The 22,387-nt window shown below is 43.4% G+C and overlaps 1 protein-coding gene across 1 annotated transcript in view; it reads right to left on the reverse strand.

Annotated features, from left to right (window-relative positions):
* Positions 1-22,387, reverse strand: part of LOC118398434 (MAM domain-containing glycosylphosphatidylinositol anchor protein 2-like) — a 352,144-nt gene that overhangs the window by 180,694 nt on the left and 149,063 nt on the right. The gene's annotated exons all lie outside the window — the stretch shown is intronic.

A 22,387-nucleotide genomic window follows, 5' to 3' on the forward strand; every position in this document is an offset into this window, starting at 1 on the left:
GGCAGGTAGCCTAGTGGTTAGAGTGTTGGGCCAGTAACCGAAACGTTGCTAGATAGAATCCCCGAGCTGACAAGGTAAAACTCTGTAATTCTGCCCCTGAACAAGGCAGTTAACCCACCGTTTCTCGGCTATCATTGTAAATAAGAATTTGTTATTAACTGACTTACCAAGTTAAATAAAGGTTAAATAAATAAAAAATCATAATCTAAAAATCTACACTGATTGAAGTGGATTTAACAAGTGACATCAATATGGGATCATAGCTTTCACCTGGATTCACTTGGTCAGTTTATGTCACGGAAAGAGCAGGTGACCTTAACGTTTGGTACACTCAGTGTATATTCCCACAGTATGAGGTTGGAATAATACTGTGAAATTGTGAAAATTATGATAATTCCCTTTTAGTGTAATAAGAGCTTTTTGAAAAGACCTAAAAATGCCTGTTTTGGTGGGATGTTTTTTAAATTTTTTTTTATTTTTAATGGTAGAAAATAAACAAAAATGAGTTATTAGTCATGATAGGGTGGCCATGCCAGGCCCACTCTATCAGATTGAGCAACAACAAAAAACACATTATTACTACAAACATACTCCCCAGCAACCCAATTTGGCCCATCCAAATATATGCAGGCCCACCCCCAACTCATTTCTGCCCACACCCCTGCTCGGAGGCCATCAAACTCTTGTGGCCATTGCTCCTTTGTCTCTTACGTGTCCCACTGTTTGCATTGTGTGTTTGTTTCACACCTCTGTGTGAGGCACTCTGCAGACAGTGTCCAGACAGTTACAACCCCCCTGGCCTGTTATGTCACTGGGGAAGGGCTGTGAAACGGTGTGCCAAAAGTCACCAGCAGGGGATTTGAAACCAAGTTTAGGCTGGGTGTTTTCTTTTAGTAGATTGCTTTTACATTACAGTAATGTAGTTTTGTCAAATGAGTCAACTGTATCTTACAGCAGCATGGATCCCTTAACCTCTTCAACCTATGGGGGCGCTATGTCAATATTTTGTCACGAAAAGATGCTCGACTATGCATATAATTGGCAGCTTTGGAAAGAAAACACTCTGACATTTCCAGAACTGCAAAGATATTATCTGTGAGTGCCCCAGAACTGATGCAACAGGCGAAACCAAGATGAAACTTCAAACAGGAAATGAGCAGGATTTTTGACGCTCTGTTTTTCATTGTCTCCTTATATGGCTGTGAAAGCGCCACGAATTAGCCTACCCTTTCTATCGTTTCTCCAAGTTGTCTGCAGCATTGTGATGTATTTGTAGGCATATCATTGGAAGATTGGCCATAAGAGACTACATTTACCAGGGGTCCCGCCCGGTGTCCTTTGTTGAAATTGTTGCGTAATCTCCAAGCTGCTCGCATTCATGTGATTGAGACAGGGAGGAGACTTCCAGGAATGATATATCATGAAGAGATATGTGAAAAACACCTTGAGGATTGATTCTAAACAACGTTTACCATGTTTCAGTCGATATTATGGAGTTAATGTGGAAGAAAGTTTGGCGTTTGGATGACTGACTTTTCTTTTTTTTTTGGTAGCCGAACATGATGCAGAAAACGGACCGATTTCTCCTGCACAAATCATCTTTTAGGAAAACTGAACATTTGCTATCTAACTGAGAGTCTACTCATTGAAAACATCCGAAGTTCTCCAAAGGTAAATGACTTATTGAATGTTTTTGCTGGTTTTTGTGAAAATGTTGCCTGCTAATGCTAACGCTAAATGCTAATGCTAAATGCTAACGCTAAATGATAAATGCTAGTTTGCTATGGTTGAGAAGCATATTTTTTAAAATCTGAGATGACAGTGTTGTTAACAAAAGGCTAAGCTTGAGAGCTAGCATATTGATTTGATTTCATTTGCAATTTTCATGAATAGTTAACATTGCGTTATGGTAATGGGCTTGGGGCTGTAGTCATGATCCCGGTTCCGGGTTGGCTCGACGCAAGAAGTTAATATCCCTTTATTGTATTCCCCATGGTGGGGATGATGACATTTGTGAGCAAACCACCCCGCAGAAAGAACCCCCCCACCCGTCCTGATCCACAACCCCCACTGCTGTCTCTATTGCTGTCTCTACTGATGGTTCAAGCTCCACCACTACACCCCTCCAGTCCTCTTCCACTACCCCCAGCCAGTTCATCTAGGAGGTGTGGGGGGGCAAAGGGGACACCTAGGCCTCAACAGAGAAGAGGGAGGAGCAGAGGTACTGTAGGTGCAGTAGAACCAGCAATGGAATCCAGCACAACCGAGGGAGATGAACCTGAGGACAGATGTCGTACAGTCGTTGAACATTATGTGGAGCCAGTTCCACCCAGGAACAACCTGTAGGCCCACAGTTGGACAGCACTCAAACATACACCCTCTTCCAGGTGTTTCAGCTCTACTTCACCACCTCTGTGCTGGGGACACTAGTTTCCAATACCAACAAGTATGGGGACAAGAAGGGGGGGGCACTGGAAACATGTCACTGTGGGCAACATGCTGTCGTACATTTCCCTGGTGATATACATGGGACTGATGAAGGTATCAAGACTAGTTGACGAGTGGGGCAAGTCCCTGCTCTACCGATTCAAGGTCCCCACCTCCATCGTGTGTGAAAAATGTGAATACGGTTGATGGCCAATACTTCACGAGGAGTGACCCACAATAGGACGAGGAGAATGACAAGAAGAAGGAGACTGCAGGGTATGATCGTCTCGCATTAGTCAAGACCAGTTTACATTTATAATGTATATCTGTTTTAATCATTTTTCTTGCAAATAGTTCTTAATAATGTGGGACTAAAACCTTTTTTGGTTTATTCAATGTGTAATAGAAGTGTAATTACCCCATTTGGACACTTTGGAGAGGTTGTAAGTACACTTGGAATATACCCTGGATGTCCCCTGTCACCAGAACAATGTTTAAAAGAGGTTGATATTGTAGAAATTGTGTTTTATAGTGACCAATAACTTGTAGGCTTATTCAATGTGCAATAGCAGTCGAATGACTTAATTGACATACTTAGGACACGTGGGAAAACTGGAGGGAAGACTTTAAGATGACTTTCAAAAGAAAAGAAGAAAATCAAAAATGGTTACTTTGTGTGTGCTTGATCTTATGTGATCTGAACTGTGCCATTCCTATATACTGTATGTGCTGACCATTTCCTTATAGTCTCCCAGGTGTTTTCTTTTCAATGATACCACGTTTATGCCCGTCCTTATCATTTAACTGCTTGTGAAAAGCGGTTACTTCTGGGTATGTCTATTTATCCGGAAATCTACATTTCTGCCATTACATTTAAGAGTAAAAAAAATGACATCCCACTAAAAGGGAATTATCATAATTTGAACAATTTCACAGTATTATTCCAACCCCATCGTGTGGAAATATAAAACACAGGTAAATCAAGTTTGACTGCACTGGGCCTTTAATAAATTGGAAGCAAAAAGCGGTGAAAAAGAGGTTTCTGCTGGCCGCAAAAGTGACGTGTCGCTCTGTGAAGGGAAGATGGATGATTTCAGACATTAAGACTGGCTGGTGAAATTGTAACCCGAGGAAGAACAAGATTAAGTGTCTGTTCGAGGTAAGTTGGAGTGAACGGAAGGGACTTTGTCTAACCGAAGTCGGAATACATTTAGCTGATAGCTGTTTGCAAATGAAACCCACTACCTCAGCGAGGCACAAACACACAAAAAAAACGTCGAATGAAATCACAGGGTAAATGTATCGGGAGAAGATACATTACAATCATCAGAACATTGCAGCAATTAAAGAGAAGTGCCAGCTAAATGGGAACCTACACATGTAGACTGATGTTGTGACACGCATGACCTTTCATGGCATCAAGAAAGTGTCCAAAACAAATCAGCAACGATACATCAAAAAATAAAAGTGCACACGCTTCACAATCTGCTGAATGAGGTAGTTTTGTTCCATTACTCATTCATAAGGGCCATATACTGTAGACTAGTATGCTCTATTCGTGAGATACATTACACTCTGTCCTACCCAGGTCCCCTTATGAAATACCTGTATCCACCAAGCCATTTACTGTACACAATATTATATACCATAATTACTTTCCCACCATCTCTCTGCTGCTCTCGGTGCCATGTGGTACCCCCTATCACCTGGTCCATAGCTAGATTCAGTAATAACTAGCTGTATATCTATAACAGACGACTGGCTCTATACAACACTGCACAAAACACACACACACACACACACTTTCCATTTCTTCCATGTCCGATAGAGATATTCTTATTCTCCTCCTCCCTGACAGGCAGCATTGAGAATGGTGGATGACATTATTCACCAGAACCAATATCTGCTGTCCTAGAGATATTCAGTTTGCCAAACGAGACAGAGATATCTCTTTCACACAGGCGCCATCATTGGAACGGCGCATGTGGATGGATGTTCTTCCCCCTTACTCAACCGCAAAGTCAAATAAATGAGAGAGAGAGCTGAGAATAGGTAAGCCCATTCAATAACGTTGTTATTTGTGTGAAAGTCTAGCAATCTAACACACAACTCTCCCACAGTGGAGATAGAGAGAGAGAGAGACAGACAGATTGAAAGAAATGAGTGAAATAGACAGTGCCAGGGGACAGTGGCTTAACACTACTGTAGAACTGCCTGGCATTTCAGCTTATAAGTACCCAATAGATCATTGCCAGACGTACCTTTGGCATATGCATCCGATGCATATCAACCAATAAGATGTGCAAACTCAAGCACCAACGCTGGATACATTTTGCATAAACTATTGTAAAGGATTAATTGCGTGAAGAAATGTTGGAAATATGAATAATAAATAAAATTGTTATTTGTTTAGATAGAGTCAAGGATATGTTTTGTATAATTCTACAAAGTCCTAGATATACATAGATTTGGGGCTAATGAATTTATTTCAATTGAAAGATTTACTGTAACTCAGTAAAATGGTTGAAATTATTGCATGTTGCGTTTATATTTTTGTCCCTAAACAAAAGCACCAGTGCATCAATGTATTGTGCCTTCATACACGTGGCTTCATGCATGAATCAATCTTGTCTTCTCTTTATGCTTTGGGTCCAGTCAGCACACAGCTTCTGGGCTTTGTGTGAGCAAGCCCCACAAACAAATCGGTTGCACTGAACACAGTTTTCACGGGCCTTGTTTTGTGTGTAATATATAATATAATAATAATAATAATATAATATAATAAATATAATAATATAATAATATATAATAATATATGCCATTTAGCAGACGCTTTTATCCAAAGCGACTTACAGTCATGTGTGCATACATTCTACGTATGGGTGGTCCCGGGGATCGAACCCACTACCCTGGCGTTACAAGCGCCATGCTCTACCAAGTGAGCTACAGAAGGACCACCTGCCACAGGTACCTGCCACAGGTGTCGCAAAGTCTCCCTGAAGTGGTTGCTTCCCATGGTCTCTCAGAAAAAGTACATCCTATATTTATCAGACCAAAATGACTACTTTCGACCGTATGCCCCGTGGACATACAAGAGTGCTTTGAGTTCTAAATGCTTCGAGTTCATCCATAGACATGTCCCACCTACTGTTTCCTTTTCTGTGTGCATGAGCAACAGTCCAATCTCTGATTGTGCTGCAACATCTGCATGTCACATGAGCTCGTCAATCCTTTCTACCCAAACCGTGCCATCCCTCCCAGACTCCTGTCTCACTGTGGCAGTTGGGATCACATTCTCGGTTGGCTCTGTTCTGTTTTTTTTTTCTGTGGCGAGGATCAGGCATCGGAGGCTCGAAGTCAACATCAGAATGAGATGAAGACTCTTCATCAGCAGCGTCGATTTCAAGCTCAACATCCGGTCCTCTATTTGACTCCAACTGATCTAAATTCTGTAAGATTTTTAATGTTGTCAGTATGTCCATTCGCTTGATTCGGCTTGCCATTGTGAACTACAACACATTGCATGTTGTACTCAGTGTCTGATTTGAATCTCTGAGCGGAGATTATATAGACTACCATTTCCTAGACATGCATAATAAATAATTAGACAGCCCACAACTACCACAATTCTTCATCCTCGTCCTTCATCCTCATTACTCACTAGACTCCTATGATCACTCGGCTATGCATGCCTCTCCCTAATGTCAATATGCCTTGTCCATTGCTGTTTTGGTTAGTGATTATTGTCTTATTTCACTGTAGAGCCTCTAGCCCTGCTCAATATGCCTTCGCTAACCCTTTAGTTCCACCACCCACACATGCGGTGACATCACCTGGTTTAAATGATGTTTCTAGAGACAATATCTCTCTTATCATCACTCAATGCCTATGTTTACCTCCACTGTATTCACATACTACCATACCTTTGTCTGTACATTATGCCTTGAATCTAGTCTATCGCGCCTAGAAACCTGCTCCTTTAACAAACAGATTACCGACCATTTTGAATCCCACCTTACCTTCTCCGCTATGCAATCTGGTTTCAGAGCTGGTCATGGGTGTACCTCAGCCACACTCAAGGTCCTAAACGATATCATAACCGCCATCGATAAGAGACAATACTGTGCAGCCGTATTCATCGACCTGGCCAAGGCTTTCCACTCTGTCAATCACCACATTCTTATCGGCAGACACAACAGCCTTGGTTTCTCAAATGACTGCCTCGCCTGGTTCACCAACTACTTCTCTGATAGAGTTCAGTGTGTCTAATTGGAGGGCCTGTTGTCCGGACCTCTGGAAGTCTCTATGGGGGTGCCGCAGGGTTTAATTCTCGGATCGACCCTCTTCTCTGTATACGTCAATGGTGCTTGTGATTCTCTGATCCACCTCTACGCAGACGACACCATTCTGTATACTTCTGGCCCTTCTTTGGACACTGTGTTAACTAACCTCCAGACGAGCTTCAATGCCATTACAACTCTCCTTCCGTGGCCTCCAACTGCTCTTAAAAGTTGAATTGCTAGATTGTAATTACTTCGCCACTATGGCCTATTATGGCCTATTTATTGCCTTTACCTCCCACTAGGGTAGCCTAGTGGTTAGAGCGTTGGACTAGTAACTGAAAGGTTGCATCCCCGAGCTGACAAGGTACAAATCTGTTGTTCTGCCCCTGAACAGGCAGTTAACCCACTGTTCCTGTTCCTCTGTTGTTCTGCCCCTGAACAGGCAGTTAACCCACTGTTCCTGTTCCTCTGTTGTTCTGCCCCTGAACAGGCAGTTAACCCACTGTTCCTGTTCCTCTGTTGTTCTGCCCCTGAACAGGCAGTTAACCCACTGTTCCTGTTCCTCTGTTGTTCTGCCCCTGAACAGGCAGTTAACCCACTGTTCCTGTTCCTCTGTTGTTCTGCCCCTGAACAGGCAGTTAACCCACTGTTCCTAGTCATTGAAAATAAGAATTTGTTCCTAACTGACTTGCCTCGTTAAATAAAGAAAAAATAAAACAATTACCTCATTTGCACACAATGTATATAGACTTTTTTTCTATTTACTGTGTATTTGTTTATTCCATGTGTAACTCTGTGTTGTTGTATGTGTCGAACTGCTTTATCTTGTAAATGAGAACTTGTTCTCAACTAGCCTACCTGGTTAAATAAAGGTGAAATAAAATAAAAAACACTATTGCCAATGGAACCAGGGGTTCCTCAGCTGGCTAATCTGGCTTCCATGCCTTAGCTGGCTCAAGATGTTTCCTTGCCCCGGTTGGGTCAGCAGGCTTCATCCCACGTCATGCCTTGCCTGGTTCGTCGGGCTCCTACGCCTCAGCCGGCTCATTGGGCTCCCATCCCACGTCATGCCTTGCCTGGCTCGTCGGGCTCCTACGCCTCAGCCGGCTCATTGGGCTCCCATCCCACGTCATGCCTTGCCTGGTTCGTCGGGCTCCTACGCCTCAGCTGGCTCATTGGGCTTCCATCCCACGTCATGCCTTGGCTGGCTCGTCGGGCTCCTATGCCTCAGCCGGCTCATTGGGCTCCCATCCCACGTCATGCCTTGCCTGGTTCGGGGCTCCTACGCCTCAGCTGGCTCATTGGGCTCCCATCATTGGGCTCCCATCCCACGTCATGCCTTGGCTGGCTCGTCGGGCTCCTACGCCTCAGCCGGCTCATTGGGCTCCCATCCCACGTCATGCCTTGCCTGGCTCGTCGGGCTCCTACGCCTCAGCTGGCTCATTGGGCTTCCATCCCACGTCATGCCTTGGCTGGCTCGTCGGGCTCCTATGCCTCAGCCGGCTCATTGGGCTCCCATCCCACGTCATGCCTTGCCTGGCTCGTCGGGCTTCAGCGCTCATTGGATTCACCTGGACCCCTTCGATTCGTTGATTGACCCTCTATATCGGTCTGTACCTCAGTTGTGTTCCCCAGGTCAGCATTATTGTCATTATGTCGTTTTGTTCCCCCTGTCCAGACTCTGATCCTGTTTTGTTATATCCTCTTATACATTAAATGTTCACTCCCTGTACTTGCTTCTCGTCTCCAGCATCGATCCTTACACATTCAAAGATTTTTCTTTATTTTTACTATTTTCTACATAGAATAATAGTGAAAACATCAAACACTATAAAATAACCCAAAAAGTGTTAAACAAATCTAAATATATTTTAGATTTTAGATTCTTCAAAGTAGTCACCCTTTGTCTTGATGACAGCTTTGCACGCTATCGGCATTCTCTCAACCAGCTTCACCTGGAATGCTTTTCCAAAAGTCTTGAAGGAGTATGCTTCAACATATGCTTGTTGGCTGATTTTCCATCACTCTGTAGTCCAAATCATCAGAAACCATCTCAATTGGGTTGAGGTTGGGTGATTGTGGAGGACAGGTCATCTGATGCAGCACTCCATCACTCTTCTTGATCAAATAGCCCTTACACAGCCTGGAGGTGTGTGGGGTCATTGTCCTGTTGAAAAACAGATGATAGTGAGCAAACCAGATGGAATGGCGTATCGCTGCAGAATGCTGTGGTAACCAGCAAATAACCCCTACACCATCACACCTCCTCCTCCACGCTTCACTGTGGGAACCACACATGCGGAGATCATCTGTTCACCTACTCTACGTCTCACATACACATGGTGGTTGGAACCCCAAATCTCAAATTTGGACTCATCAGAACAGAGGACCGATTTCCACCGGTCTAATGTCCATTGCTCGTGTTTCTTGGCCCAAGCAAGTCTCTTCTTCTTATTGGTCTCCTTTAGTAGTTGTTTCTTTGCAACAATTTGACCATAAAGGCCTGATTCACACAGTCTCCTCTGAACAGTTGATGTTGAGATGTGTCTGTTACTTGATCTCTGTGAAGCATTTATTTGGGCTGCAATCTGAGGTGCAGGTAATTCTAATGAACTTATCCTCTGCAGCAGAGGTAACTCTGGGTATTTCTTTCCTGTGGCGGTCCTCATGAGAGCCAGTTTCATCATAGCGCTCGATGGTTTTCTGCACTTGAAATAAAGTTATTGAACTGGATTGACTGACCTTCATGTCTTAAGGTAATGATGGACTGTCATTTCTCTTTGCTTATTTGAGCTGTTCTTGCCATAATATGGACTTGGTCTTTTACCAAATAGGGCTACTGTATCTTCTGTATACCAACCCTACCTTGTCACAACACAACTGATTGGCTCAAATGCATTAAGAAGGTAAGAAATTCCACAAATTAACTTTTGACATAGCACACCTGTTAATTGAAATGCATTTCAGGTGACTACGTCATGAAGCTGGTTGAGAGAATGCCAAGAGTGTGCAAAGCTGTCACCAAGGCAAAGGGTGGCTACTTTGAAAAATCTCAAATATAACACATAGTTTGATGTGTTTAACACTTGTTTGGTTACTACATGATTCCATGTGTTATTTCATAGTTTTGATGTCTTCACTATTATTCTACAATGTAGAAAATAGTACAAAATAAAGGAAAAACCCTGGAATGACTTGGTGTGTCCAAACATTTGACTGGTACTGTAGTCTAGGTGTAGTTTCGACCTGTGCAGGTTAAATGGCATTGTTTGTTTCCTGCTCATCGACTTAGATAGTGTCAAGGATATGTTTTTCATTATTCTAAAGGCCTATCTGTTTCCCTTACAATAGATTTGACTAGATTTACAGTAAATAAAACAGTCCCATAACAGCTTCTGTTTCCAAAGTAAAATGTAAAAGAAAATGGTGTCAACCTGCAAGGTGAGCGATCAAATAATTTGCAGCTGATAAATAGGCATAACAAAAACTCATCATTACACTATTGTCTTTCCCCATTAAATCAACCTCTTCACCCTTCTTATCATTCTGTTATACCTCATTTAAATGAAATTGTGGAATACGGTGCACAGTTATCGCCCATTCATCCATTTGTCATTCATTCAGTGAGGAGAGAGAGACGTATTAGTGCCTGGCTGGGTACCAACGTCCTACTGCGCATTGTCTTGGAGCCTGGCTGGGTACCATCTAGGGTTGAATGGCGGGAACCTGATTACAGAGATTTACCCCTGAAAATCACTCTCTTTTCCCAGGATAAATAACTGCGAGAAAACCACATTTTTAAAAATAAATTACGGCATCCCCAGCCGCGCCCTCAGAGCATGCGCAGACCAGCTGGCCGGTGTGTTTACGGACATATTCAATCAATCAATATACCAGTCTGCTGTTCCCACATGCTTCAAGAGGGCCACCATTGTTCCTGTTCCCAAGAAAGCTAAGGTAACTGAGCTAAACGACTACCGCCCCGTAGCACTCACTTCCGTCTTCATGAAGTGCTTTGAGAGACTAGTCAAGGACCATATCACCTCCACCCTACCTGACACCCTAGACCCACTCCAATTTGCTTACCGCCCAAATAGGTCCACAGACGATACAATCTCAACCACACTGCACACTGCCCTAACCCATCTGGACAAGAGGAATACCTATGTGAGAATGCTGTTCATCGACTACAGCTCGGCATTCAACACCATAGTACCCTCCAAGCTCGTCATCAAGCTTGAGACCCTGGGTCTCGACCCCGCCCTGTGCAACTGGGTACTGGACTTCCTGACGGGCCGCCCCTAGGTGGTGAGGGTAGGCAACAACATCTCCTCCCCGCTGATCCTCAACACGGGGGCCCCACAAGGGTGCGTTCTGAGCCCTCTCCTGTACTCCCTGTTCACCCACGACTGCGTGGCCACGCACGCCTCCAACTCAATCATAAAGTTTGCGGACGACACAACAGTGGTAGGCTTGATTACCAACAACGACGAGACGGCCTACAGGGAGGAGGTGAGGGCCCTCGGAGTGTGGTGTCAGGAAAATAACCTCACACTCAACGTCAACAAAACTAAGGAGATGATTGTGGACTTCAGGAAACAGCAGAGGGAACACCCCCCTATCCACATCGATGGAACAGTAGTGGAGAAGGTAGCAAGTTTTAAGTTCCTCGGCATACACATCACAGACAAACTGAATTGGTCCACTCACACAGACAGCATCGTGAAGAAGGCGCAGCAGCGCCTCTTCAACCTCAGGAGGCTGAAGAAATTTGGCTTGTCACCAAAAGCACTCACAAACTTCTACAGATGCACAATCGAGAGCATCCTGGCGGGCTATATCCCCGCCTGGTACTGCAACTGCTCCGCCCACAGGCTCTCCAGAGGGTAGTGAGGTCTGCACAACACATCACCGGGGGCAAACTACCTGCCCTCCAGGACACCTACACCACCCGATGATACAGGAAGGCCATAAAGATCATCAAGGACAACAACCACCCGAGCCACTGCCTGTTCACCCCGCTATCATCCAGAAGGTGAGGTCAGTACAGGTGCATCGAAGCTGGGACCGAGAGACTGAAAAACAGCTTCTATCTCAAGGCCATCAGACTGTTAAACAGCCACCACTAACATTGAGTGGCTGCTGCCAACACACTGACACTGACACTGACTCAATTCCAGCCACTTTAATAATGGGAATTGATGGGAAATGATGTAAATATATCACTAGCCACTTTAAACAATGCTACCTTATATAATGTTACATACCCTACATGATTAATCTCATATGCATACGTATATACTGTACTCTATATCATCGACTGCATCCTTATGTAATACATGTATCACTAGCCACTTTAACTATGCCACTTTGTTTACATACTCATCTAATATGTATATACTGTACTCGATACCATCTACTGTATCTTGCCTATGCTGCTCTGTACCATCACTCATTCATATATCTTCATGTACATATTCTTTATCCCCTTACACTGTGTATAAGACAGTAGTTTTGGAATTGTTAGTTAGATTACTTGTTGGTTATTACTGCATTGTCGGAACAAGAAGCACAAGCATTTCGCTACACTCGCATTAACATCCGCTAACCATGTGTGTGACAAATACAATTTGATTTGATTTGACCATCAACACTCAGGGACATACAGCCCATCTCAGTATGGAGCTCACAATGCATGTACTTGTCAATCTATCACCTTGTCAACTTCTTTTCCTGTGACAGGTAGGACCTACATTTGCTGCAGCATAGTGTCATGACTCTCCTGTGTGGAGTCTACAGAGCCCTCTCACCTACGTGGGGGGGGTGAGACCTCACTTCGATTGTAAATTGTGATGCAGCAGACGACTCCTTTCTGGTCTCTAGTATGGGTGAATGGAAGGTCTGTTAGTCACAGGAGAGTTTACCGGACAAAAGCTCAACATCAAAGCAATGAACACTGGGACAATATATTTCAACATCCGAATTTTGGGAATGATGAGAGACGGAAAATGAATGTCTATTTTGTGATGTCATTCAAATTGTTATAAAGGTTATAACGAAAACACTGTAACTTGAGGAGCTTTACACGGTGTACATCAGGTTGACATCCTTTACGTTGTGTAGACAATATCAGGGACAAAGATCATGTTTTTGTGACAATCGGATTGGGATTTTAGTTCTCTAACGAGATCATAATAATTGTGATACCTTGCCTCGTAACTAGCCACGCCCCAGGGAGCCCAGAGAGCGTGTCAGCATGACGAAAACACCCCCTTTTTACCTGAAGGTATAAAAGTTAATAATAATTAATATATGGGACTAGAAGGACCACAAGCTGCCGCTAGGTCTACATTAGTCACAACCCTGAGAATCAGCACGAGGAAGACAAAGGAACCTCTAACAATCAATACTGTGGTTGAGTAGCACTTCTAAGTACGGTATCTAAGAAGGTGAATTGAAGTCGGACCATCCGGATATTCTCTTCAAATCCTCGTCGCCTACACTGCTCTCATCACCACTCTGGGGATCATCGACACAGCTGATTAGCCGTCCTCAGAAGACCACTCTTCTAGAACGAGTGCAAATAAACAGACAAATAAGAAGAAGGACATTGTGACCTCTTGTGGACATTCAGAGACTTACACCTGAGAACGAAGAAGGGCCAATTGACTCTTCTCACACAGCGGAACCCTTTCCACGAAGACCTGGGTCCAACAGAGATACCCGACAAAGACCTTCAACACGTAAATCCATGCATTACTTCTTACCCAAAAGAGCGCCAGTTCGGGACAAGGTATTAAGGTCAGTAGCAGGACATAGCTTTTTGAATAAACATTTGACTATTGTAGACTGGGCCTCTGTCTGTTTTCTTTTCAATCAGTATCGTACAAATCCTGATGTAGCAGACAGAGTGGTTTAATTGAATTGGTTTATGACCATTGAAACTTAATTCTCTTGACAATTACACAATCAAACTTTAGTGGCCGTTGGCCTATGACGGTTCTGGTGGTAAGAGGCAGAGGATCAAAGTGACAAGTAATTCTCAATCCTGAGCGAAGACGGACGGACGGACGGACGGACGGACGGACGGACGGACGGACGGACGGACGGACGGACGGACGGACGGACAGACGGACAGACGGACAGACGGACAGACGGACAGACGGACAGACGGACAGACGGACAGACGGACAGACAGAGCGAGAGAAAGAAAAAAAGAAATAGTGACAGACAGACAGACAGACAGACAGACAGACAGACAGACAGACAGACAGACAGACAGACAGACAGACAGACAGACACATATAAACCCTCTCATTGGTTGCAGCGAGTGCTGAGCTATGTGAAATGTGTGTGGATCTCTCTGGATAGTAATCATGGTAATGCGCACATGGCCTCTGTTCCATTATAGATTTAAATGTTATGATTATCATGCCAGACTGTGTAGTCTAACCCAGCTCCAGTGTGGGCTATAACCATAAAGGAAGCCTTCTGAAATCCCCTAGGCTGATAAAGGACTGGCAATCTGCTCCCAGATGGAAATGTCAATGGCATTTTATTGAATATTCAGGAAGTACAGGGGGCACATTCCAAACAGCACCCTATTCCCTATATAGTGCACTACTTTTGACCAGGGCTCTGGTCAAAAGTAGTGCACTATATCGGGTTGTCCATGGTCAAAGTAGTGCACTATATAGGGAATAGGTTGCCATTTTGGACGCATCCAGTGTTATCATCATGAACTTCATGTCAAGGGGATATTAAATTGAAAAATACCTACTGATGTGTTGTGTGACACCTGGCAAACATTTATTAACATTCACAAAAACGCTGTCCAAAAACTATGTGAATTTACAATGCCATTTAGGAACCGAATGAACCTCATTAACTTTGTGAATGGCCAATGTGATTTGTATTCAGGATTTATAAATACCAACAAATGAATAGCAATGTTTCTGTCTGATGTTATGCAGCTCCGCTATAATTGCAATGAAGCAGGAACCTTCTACCCAGTTTACCCTTTCAAATGAAACACTACCCTTTCGTAAGGTCGTGTCCAAGATTTTGGAGTGTGTGTGTGTGTGTGTGTGTGTGTGTACGAGAAACTTTCCCAGTCAGAGTAAAGTGTTTGTGTGTATGTACGTGTGTGTATTTGAAAATGCCTGGTTGGAGTAAAGGGGTCAGTGAGGTTGAAGTTCAGAAGGGCACCCTGGCACTCCTGCCATGTTTGCCGTTTGGAATGCTGTCCTGCTGCTTGTAACAAACACACACACGCGCACACGGACGCACACACACACTGTTTGGCATGCTGTCTTTCTGCCTCGTAACAACCTCTGAATTATTCAATCCGCGTCTCAATCTCCCTCTTTTCACCTGAAAGACTTCGGCTTTGATGGTGCAGGAAGGGAGGGAGGGAGGGAGGAAGGGAGAGAAAGAGTAGGAAAACTCTCTCTCTCTCTCTCTCTCTCTCTCTCTGCCTCTCCTCTCCCTCTCTCACCTCATCTGCCTCCCTCATGTCATAGGAGTAAGATGACGCTCTCCCTTACCACTGACCTAAAAGTTAGAATTGAAGGAGAGAAAGCTGATCCTAGATCTGTACATAGAGTTAACTGCTACCTGCAGCCTTTTCGTTAACAGGAGATGAGCTGTGCATTAACGTCTATGGGAGCACATCACACATCATACTCATCAGCCCTGGTTAGATGTAATTAGAACCGATTATTGTGCTGATGCAGATGGACACAATGGAGCGTTAGGTAATGTACTTCTCATGGTGTTTTAGTGGCAGCGCTGAAAGGGATATAGAGGGCAGGCATACAGTTAACATTGGAAGGTATATTCTGTTACACCGCAAGATAAAAGGCACAAATAATGGCATGCATATGAATCCCTGCAATAGACATCACCAAGTGGTTGCTAGTCCCTAAAGACTAGACATATAAAGTGTGCACTAGTCCATGTAAATTTGAATTAATCAAATGTGTGCTAGTCCATATAACATTATGAAGCGTGGGCTACTCACTAGACCAGACCAAATGTGTCTAATGCATGTGCATACCTGATTAGATAATAATGTAACTTAGTTGCTACTATTGAATAGGTGCACAGACAGTGCATCCACAAGGTCTTAGTCAATTAGCTCTTAACCTCTTCAACCTATGGGGGCGCTATGTCATTATTGGATTAAAAACGTGCCCGTTTTAAGCGCAATATTTTGTCACGAAAAGATGCTCGATTATGCATATAATTGGCAGCTTTGGAAAGAAAACACTCTGACGTTTTCAAAACTGCAAAGATATTATCTGTGAGTGCCACAGAACTCATGCTACAGGAGAAACCAAGATGAAACTTCAAACAGGAAATGAGCAGAATTTTTGAGGCTCTGTTTCCCATCGTCTCCTTATATGGCTGTGAATGTGCCATGAATGAACTTGAGCTCTCTACCGTTCGTCCAAGATGTCTGCAGCATTGTGACGTATTTGTAGGCATATCATTGGAAGATTGACCATAAGAGACTACATTTACCAGGGGTCCGCCCGGTGTCCTGTGTCGAAATTATTGCGTAATCTCTAGGTCCATGTGAGTTCCATTTCTTCAGAAGAGAAAGTCAACTGCCACGATGGATTTATCGTCAATAGATATGTGAAAAACACCTTGAGGATTGATTCTGAACATCGGTTTGCCATGTTTCTGTCGATATTATGGAGTTAATTTGGAAAAAAGTTCGCGTTTTAATGACTTAATTTTAGTTTTTTTTCTTACCCAAACGTGATGGAGAAAACGGAGCGATTTGTCAACACAAATAATCTTTTTGTAAAAACTGAACATTTGCAATCTAACTGAGAGTCTCCTCATTGAAAACATCTGAAGTTCTTCAAAGTTCTTCAAAGGTAAATGATTTTATTTGAATGTTTTTCTGTTTTTTGTGAAAATGTTGCTTGCTGAATGTCAGGCATGTCAGGCATGTCAGGCATAATACTATGCTAGGGTATCAATAGTGTTACACAAATGCTTGTTTTGCAATGGTTGAGAAGCATATTTTTGAAAATCTGAGATGACAGTGTTGTTAACAAAAGGCTAAGCTTGAGAGCAAATAGATTTATTTCATTTCATTTGCGATTTTCATGAATAGTTAACGTTGCGTTATGCTAATGAGCTTGCGGATAGATTTACACAATCCTGGATACAGGTTTCTTTCATAGCTAAATGTGATGCAGAAAACGGAGCGATTTGTCCTGCACAAATAATCTTTTTGTAAAAACTGAACATTTGCTATCTAACTGAGTCTCCTCATTGAAAACATCTGAAGTTCTTCAAAGGTAAATTATTTTACATGAATGTTTTTCTGTTTTTTGTGAAAATGTTGCCTGCTGAATGCTAACGCTAAATGCTATGCTAAATGCTACGCTAAATGCTACGCTAGCTATCAATAGTGTTACACAAATGCTTGTTTTGCAATGGTTGAGAAACATATTTTGAAAATCTGAGATGACAGTGTTGTTAACAAAAATCTAAGCTTGAGAGCTAGCATATTGATTTCATTTCATTTAATTTGCGATTTTCATGAATAGTTAACGTTGCGTTATGGTAATGATCTTGAGGCTGTATTCACGATCCCGAATCCGGGATGGCTCGTCGCAACAGGTTAAGAACTAAAACGTTTGAACTCCAGTTAAAGGTTCAAACTCCAGTTCTAGCCAATGTTTCATCTACCCAAACTATAGTGTCTCAGCTTTGAGCTAGTATCCTACAGTGTAGTAGCTCACCAGTCTCTGCTCTGTTGTTCTACTCATTGCTTTATTTCTGGGAGCTTGATCACCGGTTCAGGGTGGCTCATTCTACTTCGAACTACTCATCTCTATCTTCCACAGTGCTGCTCTCTTTCGATTAGGCTGTCTTTTTTGGGGGGTGGTGGGGGGTGGTGTGCGTGAGTTTGTGAAAGTGTGTGTGTGTGTTAGTTAAGGTGTGTGTGTGGAAGAGAGAGTTAATGAGACGTCGGCAGCCCCCTCTTTTCCTCCCAGTGGGGGAATAGTGAGCCCCAATAGAGATGTGTGTGGGGTGGGGGGTTAATGGAGACACACACACACACAGACCCCTACACTGGGCAATTCATCTCCTCTTCCTCGGCCCATCTCTTCTCCCATTCACCTCGCCACAAACCCAGCCCTGTTCTGTCATGTACACTAAATAACAACACCCACTCGCACACACCAAGACGACCCAAGCAACAGTCCTACGCCTAAACTCAAGGAGAGAGTAGATGATCTTCGTAAACCATCCTTCTGTTCAAAATGCCTCAATAGGAGTTCTAGGACGAAGCATATTTCTGCCATTCTTTTCTACCATTCTTTTCTCCTTAGGTATTGACTTCTACATTTCAGCCAGTCATGAGTCCCCATTAATGGCCTTGACAGTTCTCCAGAGACCTCTTCAGTCACTACTACATAACACACCAAGCGCTGCAATAACATACCAAGCGCTGTGTAAATAAACCATTATCGATCCGAAATAGATTTTTCCATTGCGTTATTGACTGTACGTTTGTTTATGTGTAACTCTGTGCTGTTGTCTTTGTCGCACTGCTTTGCTTTATCTTGTTGTAAATCAGTTGTAAATTAGAACTTGTTCTCAACTGGTCTACCGGGTTAAATAAAGGTGAAATAAAAAATACAAAATAAAAAAATACAAAATGATGGGATTGTGATGATTTGGGCTTATCTTTATGTTGTCCAGAATCTAGCTATGGACATTCAATTATAAATCATACTGTATGTATTTTCCTATACATTTTTTATCCTTCATGTAATTCAATGTATATTTGTAGCCAAAACATGCTGTTATCGTGTATGTATGTATAAGTCTATTGTATGTTCTAAGTATGGAGAATGGGATGGACAATGTATCTACAGACAACAGATTAGGTTCACTGAAATCAAACTACAATACTTTCCTAAACCAAATTACGTATAGAGAGCAATGCGGCAGGGTAGCCTAGTGGTTAGAGCATTGGACTAGTAACCGGAAGGTTGCAAGTTCAAACCCCCGAGCTGACAAGGTACAAATCTGTCGTTCTGCCCCTGAACAGGCAGTTAACCCTCTGTTCCTAGGCCGTCATTGAAAATAAGAATTTGTTCTTAACTGACTTGCCTGGTTAAATAAAGGTAAACTAAATAAATAAAATGTACTGCTTGCAGTACAATTATAAGGGTCATTATAAGTAGTAGAGGAAGGACAAAAGTAGTGCACTATAAAGAGATAGGGTGCCATTTGGGACGCAGACATTGTCTGCATGGACAGCCGCAGAGGGATCCTGTCCTCCACTGATTAAAGTTCCCCCTCCCTAGATCCTCAGAGTAGGAAGACCTTGAGAGATTAATGGCCAATCGCGAACCGGCCTTACCTCCATTAACCACGGCAGCCTACATTTACATAATGTACACATAATGTTGATAACGTGCTGAGTCATCCTGTGCTGAACCGAACAGGCCTCAGATAAGTCACCATGGCCTGGGTCTCAGCATTCAACATGCCAAATCATTTTACACATAAAACACCTTCGAGGCCAAATACATCTCCGTCTCGACATACATACATCATCTGAACGGATCAAAAATATCTTCCCCATTCAATATAGTTCAAATGATATCGTAGAGCAGAATAGAATAGCTGTTTTTGTGAATCAAGAAGAGTGAGATGGTAAGTAACATGACATCATAACTTTGAGTGATATTATTTTGTGGGGTTTCTTTATGCTGCAAAGGGAATCCTTCAGAGTCATAGTTGTGTCATCTCCCAAAGGGTCAATTAGCTTTGTAGGAATAAACACGATATACAGTGAATTCGGAAAGTATTCAGACCCCTTGACTTTTTCCACATTTTGTTAAGTTACAGCCTTATTCTAAAACATTTTTTTCCCCTCATCAATCTACACACAATAGCCCATAATGACAAAGCAAAAACAGGTTTTTATACATTTTCACAAATTCATTACAAATAAAAAAAATGTGATATCACATTTACCTAAGTATTCAGACCCTTTACTCAGTACTTTGTTGTAGGACTTTGTTGAAGCAGTACTTTGTTGAAGTACTTTGTTGAAGCACAAGCTTGGCACACCTGTATTTGGGGAGTTTCTCCCATACTTCTCTGTAGATCCTATCAAGCTCTGTCAGGTTGGATGGGAAACGTTGCTGCGTAGCTATTTTCAGGTCTCTCCAAAGATGTTAGATCGGGTTCAAGTCCTGGCTCTGACTGGGCGGCTCAAGGACATTCAGAGACTTGTCCCAAAGCTACTCCTGTGTTGTCTTGGCTGTGTGCTTAGGGTCATTGTCCTGTTGGAAGGCCGAACCTTTGCCCCAGTCTGAGGTCCTGAAAGCTCTGTAAAGCAGGTTTTCATCTTTGCCTCAATCCTGATTAGTTTCCCAGTCCCTGCCTCTGCAAATCTAAAATTAAAATCATCTCACACCATGATTAGGCCACAAGCATGCTTCACCGTAGGGATGGTGCCAGGTTTCCTCCAGATGTGACGCTTGGCATTCAGGCCAAACAGTTTTATCGGACCAGAGAATCTTGTTTCTCATGGTCTGAGAGTCTTAAGGTGCCTTTTGGCAAACTCCAAGCAGTCGGTCATGTGCCTTTTACTGAGGAGTGGCTTACGTTTGGCCAATCTACCATAAAGGCCTGAGTGGTGGAGTGCTGCAGAGACGGTTTTCCCAGTTTCTCCCATCTCCACAGGGGAACTCTAGAGCTCTGTTAGAGTGACCATCACCTCCCTGACCAAGGCCCTTCTCCCCCGGGCTTGGTGGTTCCAAACTTCTTCCATTTAAGAATGATGGAGGCCACTGTGTTCTTGGGACCTTCAATGCTGCAGAAATATTTTGTTACCTTTGCCCAGGTTTGCCCAGGTCTGTGTCTTGACACAATCCTGTCTCGGAGCTCACGGACAATTCCTTCAACCTCATGGCTTGGTTTTTGTTCTGACATACACTGTCAACTGTGGGACCTTATATAGACAGGTGTGTGCCTTTCCAAATAATGTTCAATCAATTGAATTTACCACAGGTGGACTCCAATCAAGGTGTAGAAACATCTCAAGGATGATCAATGGAAACAGGATGCACCTAAGCTCAATTTCGAGGCTCATAGCAAAAGGTCTGAATACTTTTGTAAATACATTTTTTCTGCTGTTTCTCTTAAGACATTTGCAAAACTGTCTTCCATTCTCCATGCTAACACACACACACACACACACACACTCTCAGATCTCCACACACAGACACACAGACACACAGACACACAGACACACACACACACACACACAGACTCTCAGATCTCCACATGAACTCCAGGATCAATACATCCCCTGGAGAGTCCCCTACCACACACACTACACACACACACACTACAATCTGCATATAAATCAAAATAAATACATTTTTATTAGTCACATACACATGTTTAGCAGATGTTATTGCGGGTGTAGCGAAATGCTTGTGTTTCTAGCTCCAACAGAGCAGTAAAATCAAACAATTCACAACAATACACACAACCTAAAAGTAAACATTATTAAATGTGACAAGTGTTCCATTATTGAAGTGGCCAGTAATTTACGTAACCGGGTGGAAGCCGGCTAGTGATGGCTATTTAACAGTCTGATGGCCTTGAGATTGAAGCTGTTTTTCAGTCTCTCGGTCCCAGCTTTGATGCACCTGTACTGATCTCACCTTCTGGATGTTAACGTGGTGAACAGGCAGTGGCTGGAGTGGTTGTTGTCCTTGATTATCTTTTTAGCATTCCTGTGATATCGGGTACTTTAGGTGTACTGGAGGACAGGTAGTGTTGGTTGGGCAGAGCGCACCACCCTCTGGAGAGCCCTGTGGCTGTGGGCAGTACAATTGCCGTCCCAGGCGGTGAGGGTTTTAGCTACCAAGCCAAATTTCTTTAGCCTCCTGAGGTTGAAGAGGCGCTGTTGTGCCTTCTTCACATCACTGTCTGTGTAGGTGGACCATTTCAGATCATCAGTGATGTGTACGCCGAGGAACTTGAAGCTTTCCACCTGCTCTAATGCAGTCCCGTCGATGTGGATAGGGGCGTGCTCCCTCTGTTGTTTCCTGAAGTCCACGATCAGCTCCTTTGTTTTCTCGCCATTGAGTGAGAGGTTATTTTCCTGGCACCACACTCCCAGGGGTCTCACCTCCTTTCTGTAGGCTGTCTCGTTCTTGTTGGTAATCAAGCCTACTACTGTTGTATCGTCTGCAAACTTGACGATTGAGTTGGAGGCTTGCGTGGCCATGCAGTCATAGAGAGATAGAAGCTATTTTTCAGTCCCTCGGCCCCGGCTTTGATTCACCTGTACTGTCTTCGGGGCGAACAGGCCTGTGACACCGGGTGCTGTCCCCAATTCTTCGTTATGTACACAGTAACCCAATTATCCCTGCAGTAGGACAGACAGTAAATGGACTCCTGATGAGATAAGCAGCAGCACACCTCCTGAATGGCTGAGATCTAAACCAGCCGCAGGTAAAGCCATTAAACACACATTGTCCCTGACCGCATGGCCTTGGTACTGACAGATGAACTCAACTCCACTCTGATGCCGGACGCTAGGTAAACATAAAACAGAGAAAGCTCTTCTACAGCGTTGGAGACACACACACACACACACACACACACACACA

Source organism: Oncorhynchus keta, chromosome 19, assembly GCF_023373465.1.
Source record: "Oncorhynchus keta strain PuntledgeMale-10-30-2019 chromosome 19, Oket_V2, whole genome shotgun sequence".
Lineage (NCBI taxonomy): Eukaryota > Metazoa > Chordata > Actinopteri > Salmoniformes > Salmonidae > Oncorhynchus > Oncorhynchus keta.